The sequence below is a fragment of the Equus caballus genome, chromosome 19 (genome assembly GCF_041296265.1).
Source record: "Equus caballus isolate H_3958 breed thoroughbred chromosome 19, TB-T2T, whole genome shotgun sequence".
NCBI classification, from domain to species: Eukaryota; Metazoa; Chordata; class Mammalia; order Perissodactyla; family Equidae; genus Equus; species Equus caballus.
The window spans coordinates 16,027,395-16,041,844 of NC_091702.1; the positions used below are offsets into that span (position 1 = coordinate 16,027,395).

Consider the following 14,450-nt stretch of genomic DNA (forward strand, 5'->3'; position numbering starts at 1 on the left):
AATTTTATATCTTTAGCACAAATAAAACACATTTAATGAGACTAGGATCACTAAGCAAAGGTTGTAGTTGAAATTTCAACTTATTTATATTAATTTTAAGCATAAAAATATATATGCACATATATATTTAGGTTGAAATTTCTACTGAAAATAGTTTATATTTTTAAACTGAAGCAAATGATTTAAACTTAAGATTTGGAAAATGTTTGCTAGAGCTCCCTTCAAAATTAATTATGACATTATTATTTACCTTTAAGCTTATAAAGCATGTCAGCTGAATACTTCTTACCTATGAATTTGTAGGGGAGGAAGACTTTTCCTCTACCTAATGTGGGTTTGTCTGGCTGGAGAACAAATTAAATTCACATGAGACAGAATAGCAAGAGAAAATTAAACAAAGCTTTATGAGGACCATGGCCCGGGGCATTTCTTCCCCAAGGAAGAAAGGGCACCGAAGAAGTGGGGTGCACAGAGTGGTTATATACCCCCAAACAAGATATTTCACATGTGATTGAAATGTCCTTCCCACAATAGTCATAAGATTGCCCTGTCTGCACAGCGCTTGATGGACACAGCAGATAGTGGGTCTGCTATCTTGGTGGACGTAGCAGGAGGCAAGTCTATTGTCTTGAGCTGGGTGGTCACAGGTGAGCTCAGCAATCAGTTCCTAGCCTAAGGAAAGATGCTTAATCCTTAAAGAAATGCCAACGTTGGGAGGGAGAGTCGATCATGGGTGATTACCACACAAGTACAGTAAACAAAAAGCAGATTTAAGTCCTTGCCTTCCCCATTGATTAAGAGTTTCTAGAGACAAGGTCATCTCCTTTCTTCTTTCTGGTACAGAGAGGGAGGCATCTTTTACAGATAGAGATTTACCTTACAAATGTAAATGTCTCCTAACAAAGGGCAAGCAAGTGCCACTCCTCAGAGCCTCCTTCCCTGTCGCAGTTTATCAAAAGCAATCAGCCTCAAATGATCCTCATGCCAAAGAGACACATCTTGGGGTGGCCAATTCCAGTCCCCACAAATTCCATTTTGTATTTCTCATCTAAGCCAAACAATACTTCTCTTCTCTGTAGTAGAACAGTGTCTGGCATAAAGTATACACAGAAATGTTTACCAAATAAGTAAGCAGATGAAGAAATGCATTCTCAATTGCCACTATTATGTATATATATTATGGCCTGGAAGAAAAAGAAAAGATAGGCTGATTTTTAAATGATAGTTTACCTCTAAAGTCTTTTAAGATGATAATATATTTTTCTTTATGTGGAACAGCCCTGCTTTGTACTTGTTTTCCTACTGTAACTATTAATAATATCTCCTTTTACTCTCAAATATGCCCATGGGGCAGTTAAATTACATAGTTTTTCTACTTGCATTTGAGTGTATTTGTGAGAGAGAATAGAGAAATACTGAACTTGCCTCATTATTTTCATTTCTTTCCTGGACCATGAACTAAATGGTTCTCCTATAAAGATGTCACCAGTTTCTACCTCAAAACATTACTTTGGTTGCAAATCCCTAATGCTAAAATTTTCATATCGTTAACTTATTTGAGTCAAGGCACTGAGTGCCTGCTCTCTGCTTGAATTACATGGTCAGATAAGCTGGTTAATCTTCCAGGAGAACAGTAGGGAAATGGCAAGGAGATCGGTACATTTTATGACACTGCATTAAAGTTATATATGGGATACCTGCTTATTTCTGAGCCATCTCAGTGTAGCTTCTCATTGTCATCTTTGATGAAATGATGTGTAAGAAGGTGATTTGTAACTTTAAAAATATCATAAAATGGAAAGTAAAACTACTACAAATTAAAATAGTAGTTATTACAGTTCTTTACTAAATATGTCCAGCTTTCCTTCTTCTGAACATACAATGGAATTGTCCTTTGTTGTCCTTTTAAAGCTAAACAAATGGCCAAAGCAGAAACTTTACAAGCCAGTCCATGATTTTCGATCTTCCCTTTCTAGGAAAGCTTGAATCAAGATTAAACTTCTGGGTAAGCTGGGCTGTTAAGTATCTAATAGGAGTGGAACCCTTGGTGTTCTTTCTGTAGTATGAATGAGAAATCAATTTTAGTAATGTTAAGCCACTGAGATTTTAATGTACTTTGTTATCATATGTAGCATAACCTCACCTAACCTAGCTTATATCAACTGCTAAAATAACCTTCTTATGTAGTACTTATCAACTTTCTGTGAAAAACAATTACATTATTTGCTTTCAGAGCTATACACCATTTCCCACCCAGCACCTCGACCTCTACTCTGCTGGGGTCAGAGGGCCATTCCATTAGTATGTTTCAGCCACATGGTCTATAATCCATTTGTGAGGAAAACAGTTATGGAATTTTAGAGCTGGAAGAGATTTTAGGGATTATGTAGTTCAACTCCACCATTTAGATAGGTCATATGGAAAAGTATAACCTAAATAGGCTCTGGCAGTCTCTCACGTGAACTCAGTCAAGGTACTTAATCTTTCTGACTTTACTTTCCTTTACTGTAAAAATGCAGATAATCACACCTTCTTCTCAGGTTTGTTTAAGAGACTGGGTAATTTAAATGAATTGTGAATCAGACATTGTGGTCACAGAACATTTACATATCCCTTATTTCCTTACAAGTTTCATCAGGTTAGACAGGTAAAGAGTGGCAGAAGTAGAATTTAAAAATAACATTTATAAAGAGTTTTACAATTTTACTTTCATATCCATTAGCCATTTCCTATAAGCTTTACAACCAGTTTATTATTTGGGCAGAGCAGGAATTATTATTATACTTATTTTGCAGTAGTCAATTGAGACCCAAAGTCTATGATGTATATAGTATCATCCTGTTACTATAAAGCAGAACTAGAGCTGGAGCCAATGGCCTCTGACTTGAACCTCACACTCTTTTCCACCACCTTGAAGCACAAACTTGGTGTATAGACTCTCTAGCCAGAGATTGTCTACTATAGTAACCTTTGTAGAAGTGGGTATTTCTGGTTTTCTCAATATTCAACTCATAATAAGAATAATTAACATAGTGTTGAATAATAACAGATATGTTTTAGAGTATATTGATTGGAGAAAAGAATCAAAATAAACTGCTATGTAATAAGGAATTTGTCTGGCCTTTGTTCCCAACTCCTGGGAGATAGTCTCTAAATCCTTGGAATTTCCTTAGTGATAGGAGTCTCTTTGTTATTCCTGGTGGGCCCTGATGATAAATTTATGCTAAGGAGGTGACTAATGGGGGACCCTTAGATAGTTTGTGCTAATGAGATGACTCAGAATAGGAACTGGCCAAGCAAGAAAGATCAATCACTTAATTATAAGGTTGGAGGTTTTGAGCCATGTGGTATTAGCCCAATCTCTGGGTAGGAGAGTGTGGCTGGAGACTGAGTTTCAATCTCATAGCCAATGATTGAATCCATATGCCTGTGTAATGAAGCCCCGATAAAAGCTCTGGAAACTACAGCTCAGGTGAGCTTCCCTGGTTGGCACACATTGATGGGCCCGGTTGGTGACATATCCTGACTCCACCGAGAGATGGCAATGGAAACTTCCTGTTTGGGACCTTCCCATGCATTGCGCCATGCATCTCTTCTTTTAGCTCCTTCTGATTTGTATCCTTGTGCTATAATAAACCTGTAATCATACGTATAACACTATCTCGAGTTCTATGAGTCATTCTAGTGAACTCTTAAACCTGAGGGGGTAGTGGAAATCCCTGAATTTGTAGTTAGCTAGTCAGAAGAGTGAGTGACCTGGGGACTCCCAAACTTGCAGCTGGTATCCGAAGTGAAGGCACTCTTTGGAGGAGTGTGTCCTTAACCTAGGGAGTTTGGCCCAAGTCTGGGTAGTTGGTATCAGATGTTATTTCATAAATATATACATATATATATATACACACACGCACATACATATATATATATAAAATGTAGAAAGTACCTTTCTTCTTACTCTTTTCACTCATAGGTAAAGATGAATGACACTTGGAATTATTTCATATTTTTTCAAGTTTTATATTAATTTTTACATTAAATAATCAAGTATATTTCAAAAAATTTTTAAGGTTAATTTATGTTATTCTCACTGTTTTTTAATGAATTATTTATTTTGTGAGAATATAGTTTTCAAAACCTAAGGTATACGTATCTGAAGGAAATATGACAGAAGCGTTAACATTTTTCCCGCTGGGACACGGACACATGAGTGCTGCATTATATAGTCTCTATCTTTCTGCACGTTTCAAGGTTTCTTAAGTGGACCTATACTTCAATAATAATTTTGTTTCACTCCCTGGCAATGCTGAATAAACATTATAATAATTAAACAGTACAAAATCAGAGCACCACAGACATTGGCAAATGCTGTAATTCAGGACTTTCCCTCCACCTGTGAAGGGCTGGTGTTAAGCAGCCTACAATTGCATAGTGGTCCTTTTCAATCTCCTGGACAATGCAAATACAATTTCTACCAGAAACACATTCTCTTAGTAATTTGCTTTGCAGAATTGGTATCTTACTGGATGCAATGTTACGTTGCCTGCATTGTTGCTAAATGGCAATCTCACCATGCATTCTGCCCAGTCATTACCTGCCAACTCCCTGATGAGAAAAAGGCTACCATTCACAAAGTTCTCAGCTGGTGAAATAGTTTACTTTTGTATAACTTCAAAATTTGGAAATTTGATTTTTGATGAATTCTCCTAATATCTCCCTGTTTTGTAAAAGTAACCTTAGTGAAATTTGAATAGATACAGTCTTAAATTTGTGACTAATAAAATTATTCATCTTGAGACTACATCGGTATTAGCAACAAATTTTCCCCTTGATAGTAAAACATAATTTACAGAAAGATTATTTTTTAGTTACCATTTAATGACTATCAACTTCTTGCCAGGCAATGTGCTAAGTAGTTTTCATTTTCCTATTTCTTTCTCAAAATCTCTACCAGGGAGATAGGATCTGCACGTATCCTGCATTGTAATATAAACCCCACCAGGGGAGGAGTATCATCTATGTCTTCAGTGACATGTCTAAAGACCCTAGAACAATGCTGAGAACATAGAAGACGCTGAATAAACATTAGTTGAATGAATGAGTGGTTTTTGCTATTGTGTAAACAAATTAAAATTTAACTTCTCCACATAACACAATTTATAAGCCTAAAGTGATCGTTTCAATGAGTGCTGTCTCTTAATAATGTGACAATATCAGTTGTACAACAATTCGTCATGAAAAATCATGTATTCCCTAACTGAGAACTCTCTGGTAACTATTTCTTATTCTAGAGTTGGCAGAAAGCATGGTAAGGTTTATAAGCAACTAGAAACAGTGAAGATATTACACTGTGGTATCCTGCAAGATAATAATTCTACAAAGATGTTTGTCTATTTTGCTCCATGATGTATCTAAAGACCCCAGAACAAGGACTGACACATAGTTGACACTAAGCTCAATAAATATTTGTTGAATAAGTGAATTTTGTTTTCTATGTAAATGCTAAGATTAACAGAATTTAAGATATTTCAAAGAGAAAGCCACAGTTTAAGAAGTGTTTTTCATTATACCATGTTTTGCAATACTTTTCAGTAGTCTCTTCTATATTTTATTTGATCCTAGCCATAATTCTGAAGAAGCCTAAAGTAAGTGTGATTGTTATCTCTTAAAAACGTATGTACTAAATTGTCCAAGGTCAAGTGAATTTTCTGAGAACACAATTAACTGAAGAACTATGATTATGTATTGGTCTTCCACCTACTTTTTAATTAAGCAGGGCTTTTAAGGCATCAGAATTTACTGTTACTTGAGAAATTTTCATGATTTTAAATAATTATCTAAGAGCCACAAATACCATTACTTCGTTTCAAGAAAATAATATCTAAAAAATAGGATACCATATGAAATACCCAATTCTTTGCAGTAAATATGTACTGAACTTAGAAAGCTTATGGCTTCATGAATTTCCCTTTCCCTAGTGTTAAAAATACCTGAGAACAAGTCCTGTCTATTGTTCAGTTAGTTCTTTGAATCAAGGAGATTCTAGTACTAATTAGTACTAATCTAGTACTCTCTTATTTATTTAAAAATGATTGGCAATGCTCTAATCCTCAATAACGTTTAGTTTTTTAGCCTAAAACTAAAAATTACTACCCAATTTATTTATTACCCAAAGTATGGTACCCAGAACTCTTGCTCTTGTAAATAGATGTCATTTGAAAATAGTTCCCTGGATCCATTATTGGTAATTCTTAGTTGAATAAGGATAAACATAATTTTTTTGTGGTTTGTTTTTCATTTAGGATTGATTTCCTTTGTTTTAAATGTAGAAAAATTTAGAGTATTTAATATACCAATGTGAAGTGTATTTCTAAAAGTACACTAAGCAGTATTTCCCTAATCTATTTGAACCTGAAAAAATGTTTCTCCCTTGTAGGACATCTTGTGGGATTACTGTTCTGTGGATCACACTTTGAGATACACTGGACTAGGAGTTTATCTTACATTTGTGTAACTCTTTTGAACTGATGGTGTCAGTGGATTCTGTAATATATGGTTCCTCTACTATTTTTAATTTTATTTTATTGTGGTAAGAACAACATGAGATCTACCCTCTTAAGAAATTTTTGTGTGTGTAATACAGTATTTTTAACTGTAGGGATAATGTTGTACAGTAGATCTCTAGAATTTATTCATCTTACATAACTGAAACTTTATGCCCATTCATTTGCAACTCTCCATTTTTCCTCTTCCCAGTCCCTGGTAACCACCATTTGACTCTTGATTCTATGAGTTTGACTATTTAAGATACCCCATATAAGTGGAATCATGCAATATTTGTCTTTCTGTGACTAGCTAATTTCACTTAGGATAATGTCCTCCAGGTTTATCCATGTTTTCACAAAAGGCAAAATTGCCTTCTGCTTAAACAGTGAGTAATATTCTATTGTATGTATATACCACATTTTCTTTATCCATTCATCTGTTGATGGGCATTTAGGTTGTTCCCACGTCTTGGCTATTGTGAATAGTGCTTCAATGAACACTGCTGTGCTAATATCTCTTTGAGATCTTGATTTCAATTCTTTTGAATAAATACCCAGAAATGGGATTTCTGGTGAATATCTTTTCTTCTACGTGTTGGCCATTTGCATGTCTTTTTTGGAAAAACGTCTGTTCAAATCTTTAGACTGTTTTAAAATCAGATCTTTTGGTTTTTTGATGTTTAGTTGTTTGAGTTCCTTATATATTTTGGTTATTAATCCCTTATCTGACATATGGTTTGCAAATATTTTCTTCCATTATGTTGATTGCCTTTTAATCTGTTGACTGTTTGCTTTGTTATGCAGAAAGTTTTTAGTTTGAGGAAGTCCTACTTGTCTCTTTTTGCTTTGTTGCCTGTGGTTTTGTTGTCATACCAATGAAATAATTGCCAAGGCCAATATAACAAAGCTTTTTCCCTATGTTTTCTACGAGGAGTTTTGCAGTTTCAGGTCTTACATTTGAGTCTTTAATACATTTTGATTTTAATTTTGTATGTGGTGTGAGATAGGGGTCCAATTTCACTCTTTTGTATGTGGATTTCAAGTTTTCCCAGCACCATTTGTGCAAGAGACTATCCTTTCCTCACTTGTGTCCTTGATACCCTTGTTGAAGATCAGTTAACCTTACACGTGTGGACTGATTTCTGGGCTCTCTACTCTGTTCCATTGGCCTATATGTCTGTTTTACGCCAGTATCATACTGCTTTAATTACTGTAGATTTGTAATATATTTTGAATTTAGGAAATGTGATGCCTCCACCTTTGTTCTTATTTTTCAAAATTGTTTTGGTTATTCAGTGTCCTTATGATTCTGTATGAATTTTAGTATTGTTTTTTCTATTTCTGTAAAACATTCCATTGGAATTTTGATAAAGAGTCTATTGCATCTTTAGATCACTTTGGGTAGTATGGATTAACAATATTAAGTCTTCATTCCATGAACACGGGATATCTTTCCATTTGTTTGTATCTTCTTTAATTACTTTCATCAATGTTTTTTAGTCTTCAGTGTACAAATCTTTCACCTCTTTAGTTAAATTTGTTGTTAAGTATTTTATTCTTTTTGGTGATATTGTAAATAAGATTGTTTCCCAAATTTCCTTTTCATATAGTTCATTTTCACAGTAAAGAAATGCAACTGATTTTTGTATGTTGACTTTATAGAATTTGTTTATTAGGTCTAACAGGTTTTTTTGTGGAGTCTTTAGGGATTTCTTTATTTAAGACTATGTCATGTAAAACAAGGACATTTTACTTCTTCCTTTCTGATTTGCATGCCTTTTATCTCTTTTTCTTGTCTGATTGCTGTGGCTAGACTTCCAGTACTATGTTGAATAGAAGTGGTAAGAGGGAGCATCCTTGCCTTGATCCTGATCTTAGAGGAAAACCTTTCATTTTGTCACAATTGTGTATATTAGCTGTTGGTTTTTCATATATGGCCTTTACTAATTTGATATAATTTTCTTCTCTTTATAGTTTGTTGAGAGTTTTTATCATGAAAGTGCTTTTATCAAATGCTTTTTCTTTATCTGTTGAGATGACCATGTTATTTTTATTATTAATTCCATTAATATGGTGTATATTGATTTCGTGTGTTGAACTATCCTTGCAGCCCAGGGATAAATCTCACTTGGTTACAGTATATGATTCTTTTAATATTCTGTTAAATGTGGTTCGCTAGTATTTTGTTGAGGATTTTTGTATCTATGTTCATCAAGAATATTGGCCTATAGTTTTCTTTTCTTGTAGTGTTTTTGTCTGTCTTTGGTATCAGAGCAATGCTTGGTTCCTAAAATGAGTTTGAAAGTGTACTTCTTTTCTGTTAAAGGGACATGGCTGTGAAATGTTAACCAACCAAGGATATTATTTGAAAAGAAAAAATGTTATTCAGCAAAATGGAAAAAGTAAAGAAAGGAAATGGCATTGGATATTGAGAGGCAGCATGAGCTAAGCGTGGCACAGCAGAAGATAAGTGATCAGAAAGAAGACCTGTTGACTTCAGACTTGGAACATTCTTCTTTGAATGGTAATTTTTGAAGAACATCACATTATATTTCTTTCCCTATAGATCCAGTCCCACAACTTGATTCTACATTGGATACTTGTTCACATGGTCTTAGATTTTAAATGCTGTTTAATGGTCTTTCATTTTAGGAAACCTATAAATAAAGCATAGAAGAGAAGTATAACTACAAACTAGTACATAAATACTAGATATTAATTTGTATAAGTGATTGTTATATAATTAGATTATATAATTTGTTTCTATGTAATACTTCTATATACTTAAGGTTTATAAATACAAAACTTGAGAGGTGAAGATTAGATGAGAAGAGGTTGAAGAAAGTCCAAAGTTCTATCTTCTGTCTCAGTTTTCCCCCAAGGCTTCCCCAAAGGCTGCAAAGCTATCTTTTGTGTCTAGTTCTCTAGAAGCAGAGCTGCAGTGGGAAACTTTGTACTCGTGATATATTAAGGGAGTAGTCCCAGGAGGAGTCAGTAAGACAATGAGATAAGGAGGATAGGGAAGAGGAAGCAGCTGCACAAGAGGTGGTTTCAGATAAAGTCTGAGTTCCTTGTAATCCCCTAGGAGATTTGCAGACTAAATGACAAGATGGTCTTTCATGACTTGAAGTCAGGAAGCAGGGCTTTTGTATACTTCCAACATCCCAGTTTGTCATGACTATGAGCTTCAGGATGGAAGGAGGGAGAGCATGGCCCAGTTAACTCCTAGTTACTCTTGGGAAGGTGATTGTAATGGTTAATTTTATATGTCAACTTGACTGGGCCACAGGGTACCCTGACATTTGGTCAAACATTATTGTGAGTGTGTCTGTGAGAATGTTTCTGGCTGAGATTAACATTTGAATCAATAGAGTAAAGCAAATTACCCTTTCCAATCTGACTGAGCCTCATTCAGTCAGTTGAAGGCCTGTGTAGAACAAAAAGCTCACTGTATGATTAAGGAAGAACTCCTCCATCTGATCACCCTCCAGCAGGGACAGTCACTTTTTTCCTGCCTTTAGACTTGAACTGACACATTGACTCTTCCTGGATCTCAAGCCAGCCGGTCCTTGGACTGGAAGTGCACTACTGGCTTTCCTGGTTCTCAGGCCTTTGGACTCAGACTGGAACTACACCATTGGCATAGTTGGGTCTTCAGCTTTCCAACTACAAATCTTGGGACTTGTCAGCTTCCATAATTGGTGAGATAACTCCTTATTTAATAAAACTCTCTCTCTCAATATATATTGGTTCTGTTTCTCTGGAGAACCTTGACTAATACAGTGAGAGATGAATTCCATAACCTGAGTGAAACCCTCCCGAAAATGTCAGTCAATGTGAGGCATTGGCAGAAGCACCCCCAAGAAGCAGTAAAAGCAATCCCAGGGGATTGGGGCGGGACAACAACAACATCTGCTACAAGTAGGCATCCTGTTTTTATTAAGTGATTCATGTCACATTAGGCTCTCCTTTATATATTCTAGAAAACTACCTACATACAAGTAGCATCTCCATCCAGACTTTCCGCCCCAGTCAATACTTCAGTCAATCCTTGTGATGGTTAAAGTTCTGTATATGCACTTATAAAAATCTCGACTCTCAACTTATCTTGAAGTAAACTTTGTGTCCTATGAATTTTATGCCAGTATTTAGCTCTTAATCTATTCTAAAATAATTTTTAGAATTATAAATTTACTTAATTTCTATGTAGATCCCCTGCCTTTTACTCTCAACAAAGCTATTCCCTGTGCCAAATTACTGCAATGTTCTTTTTGGAGACTGAGATCTCCAAAAAATTCAGAAAGACGTATAAAAATACCATAGATCATCCAAAAGATGATCAATTTATTATCTGAAGCTAAAATACTTCTTAGCAAAAATTGGGGTGAGTATGGAAAAGCTGAGAGAGGAAAAGCTCCCTTTGAAAATGGTAGAATAAAAAAATGTATTCATAAACCTTTAGGACCGGAAGCTCCTTAGTGATCTCTCACCTTGTCCAATATACTTTTTCTCCAAAAGTAAACTGAGGAAGAGAATGTGAAGTCAACTGAGGTACAGAGGATCTATGTGAGACAACTTTTTACTTTACATTTTTAACACTTTGATCAGCAATTATTTTTAGTTGGAACTCAGTATAAAGTCATTTATATACAATACATTTTTAATGTTGAAATCTTATTGCTCGTGGCTCCAAATTCAACTCAAAAAATGCCTCAGATGCAATTTTCCAGTAAATGTTTTATTAAAAAGAACGTATCCTTTATAGAGAACAGACTATTATGAACAAAATATAGCAATGATTTAAAAAATAATTTACCATTACAGATATTTGAGGAAAATAATAATAATGGTGGTGGTGACAATAATAACAATGACATTAACAGCATAGGCATGTTAGCATATTTAATCCCCAAACAATCCCATGAGGTCAGTACTTTTTTTCCCCTGTTTTACATAAGGGGAAACTGGAGTCTGACCTGTCACTCTGGCTCACAAAATTTGCTTCTCAACCACTATAATCTTCAATAGGCTAAATATACTCTGAACACCTGACTACTATTAAAAACAGCTGAATACACATTTAAACTATTTTCATACAACTTTGACAGAGACTTATGAACTTATGAGTACTATTTCACTATTTTTCTACTTTTGTTTGTGAAAAGAAAACCATGGACATTTAGATGCAACCTAGTGATCAGGTGGAAAATTCTGTGCTTCAGCATGACTCTTGATCAGTTTTTGAGTGATGGAGTTTGCCATGTGAATACGAAGATGATGGCTCTGATCCACTGTCAAAGGGCATATTCCTGGGTTGATTTTGCAGTTAATGAGGGGTTGCATAGGCTGCATTAATCACTCAGAAGAAAGTGCAGTGGCACAGAAGTCAGGGGGCTTAGGGTTTAATTTCTGCTTTGTAAGTAGCCGTTTGACTTTAGCCAAGTCACTTAACTTTATGAGAATCATTTTCCTCTCCTTTAAAGTGAGGAGTTTGGAGTTTTGACCTAGATCACCTGGAAGATTCCCTTTAGGTCTATTGTGACATTCTATGATTCTATGACCTAGAGCTCATTAGTAGCATATTAATAGTCAAAATTAGACCCACATCAAATATACAAGGTTACTTTTTATATGTGACAGATACTGTTGGATTTGATATTCTTAATTTCTAATTTCTGTTTTGAGATCCTCTTCTTCCTAGCTCTATGCTCATTTAGAAACCTTTGCTCTTAGAAAAGAACCAAAGTGCACAGAGTAAATAGAGGTAGTTCTTGGAGTATTTTTAAATCACTTAACCAGCTAAATTACAAGGACTAAATAGGAAATGAAATGTCTAAATTTCAAAAACAAACCTTAAGTCAGCCAGTGTGTCAGTTGTTCCCTGCCTGAACTGAAATGACAAATAAAATACATTATCATACCGTATCCATGTGGACAGGTTATGTAATGTGTCAAGAGAGAAGAATGACTTTGGACCTGCCCTCTGAAAAGGATGCCCTTACTTGGCATTCTTAACTGTAATCCTTGAACAGTGTGCCTGAGCAGTTGGAAACAGGCTGGAACAATCAGAAAACACTGAGTTAGTGGGAGGTAAGGGAGATATCTGCGACAGCTGAAGCAAAATGAACTTTTCTGCCGAGAAAAGCAGCTTATTACAAACCCTCTGAGCTTAGACGTCAATCCATCCGCAAGCAGGACAAGTGTGGGTGATGTATGGAAAGGATATTTTAAAATCTGCTTGAGCTTGCCAATCTGGAGATTCGCCCAGGAAAAGGCCTCAGAAAAATCACGATGGAAACAAGCAAATTTTATCATATTTATGCAGAACTTGAGAGCCACAGAAACTAATTGGACAGGCTCCCATTGCTAAGCAGATAAAGATTTCATCATTAATAATTACTATGACAGAAAGCGCTTTTAACTGTTTTTTCCTCTAATATGTGTTGCAGTGATTAGATAAGTCTGCGTAGTAGTTTTGTGTGATATCATGATGGAAAAAATACTTTCCTCACATATGCTTATAAAACTAAGCCTGCTCTCTTGTAACTTGCTGAATCTCAAATCAGTTTTCAAACAGGGCTATGCTGTCAAATAGAAGTGCAGTAGGAACATTTCTTTCTAAAGTCAGAAGCATTTCGTTTTGAATGCTCAAGAAAATCATAAACGCCAAGTGCTTTGTTTCTTTACCATGAAGCTATGTTTAACATCTTGAATTATGAAAAATATTTGTGATACTAAGTAATAATAATGCATCTTTTCTTTAGTATAAACATAATTTTTTTGTCAGCAAGGTAAAACACCCTGTATTAAAAATAATACTAACGCTCAGTGGCTGTGTGCGTTATTGTCTTTTGCAGGCATCAGTTGAATCATTATGATTTATCCCAAATAAGATATTTTTAGTGAAAATGCATCACACAGACAAGCTAAACCATTTCCAGTAATATTGTAACAGCTTCAAAAGGAGACACTCTGGTGTTAAAGAGAAGCATATGATTCCTGGTGTCAGTGCCAGAGAGCTATAGTTTTAACGTGTTGAATCAGTACAAGTGATAACATGAGTGATTACATTTTACAATAGCAACCTAATTTGAAAGGAGACATTCTTATTCAGGGACTTAGGTAAAATTTCATAACAAAGTTAAAAAGAAATGAAATTTGCCAAAGAATTTACAGATAACTTATTTTTTAATAAAAATGAACTTTAGGGTATAATGATTAATTTTGTAGCAATAAAACAGTTTTGAGTTGGGAAAAGTACTCTAGAGAGAGTATAAGTAATCATATTTACTTTTATTTTCAATTATTTTATTGAGGTCATATTGGTTTATAACATTATGTAATTTCAGGTGTACATTATTATATATCAGTTTCTGTATAGACTGCATTATGCTCACCATCAATAGACTAATTTTTATCCGTCACCGTACATATATGCCCCTTTACCCCTCTTGCTCATCCCCTCTTCCTCTTCCCCTCTGGTAATCACTAAACTGTTCTCTTTATCCATGTGTTTGTTTATCTTCCACATGTGTGTGAAATCATAGCTGTTTGTTTTTCTCTGTCTGGATTATTTCGCTTAACATCATAGGCTCAAGGTCCAACCATGTTTTTGCAAAAAGGACTATTTTGCCTTTTTAATGGCTGAGTAGTATTCCATAGTATATATATATACTACATCTTCTTTATCCATTTATCAGTTAATGGTCACTTGGGTTGCTTTCACATCTTGGCTATTGTGAATAATGCTGCAATGAACATGGGGGTGCATAAATCTCTTTCAATTGTTGATTTCAAGTTCTTTGGATAAATACCCAGCAGTGGGATAGCTGGATCATATGGTATTTCTACTTTTAATTTTTTTGAGAAATCTCCATACTGTTTTCCATAGTGGCTGCACCAGTTTGCATT

General features: G+C 35.0%; 1 long non-coding RNA gene across 2 annotated transcripts in view; it reads left to right on the forward strand.

The window, feature by feature from the left end:
* The window catches only part of LOC111768980 (uncharacterized), a 300,357-nt gene that overhangs the window by 221,463 nt on the left and 64,444 nt on the right, over positions 1 to 14,450 (forward strand). For both annotated transcript variants that reach the window (XR_002801657.2, XR_011428737.1), the window contains exon 5: positions 8,866 to 9,063. This is a non-coding gene — a long non-coding RNA (uncharacterized lncRNA). The remainder of the gene's footprint in view (positions 1 to 8,865; positions 9,064 to 14,450) is intronic.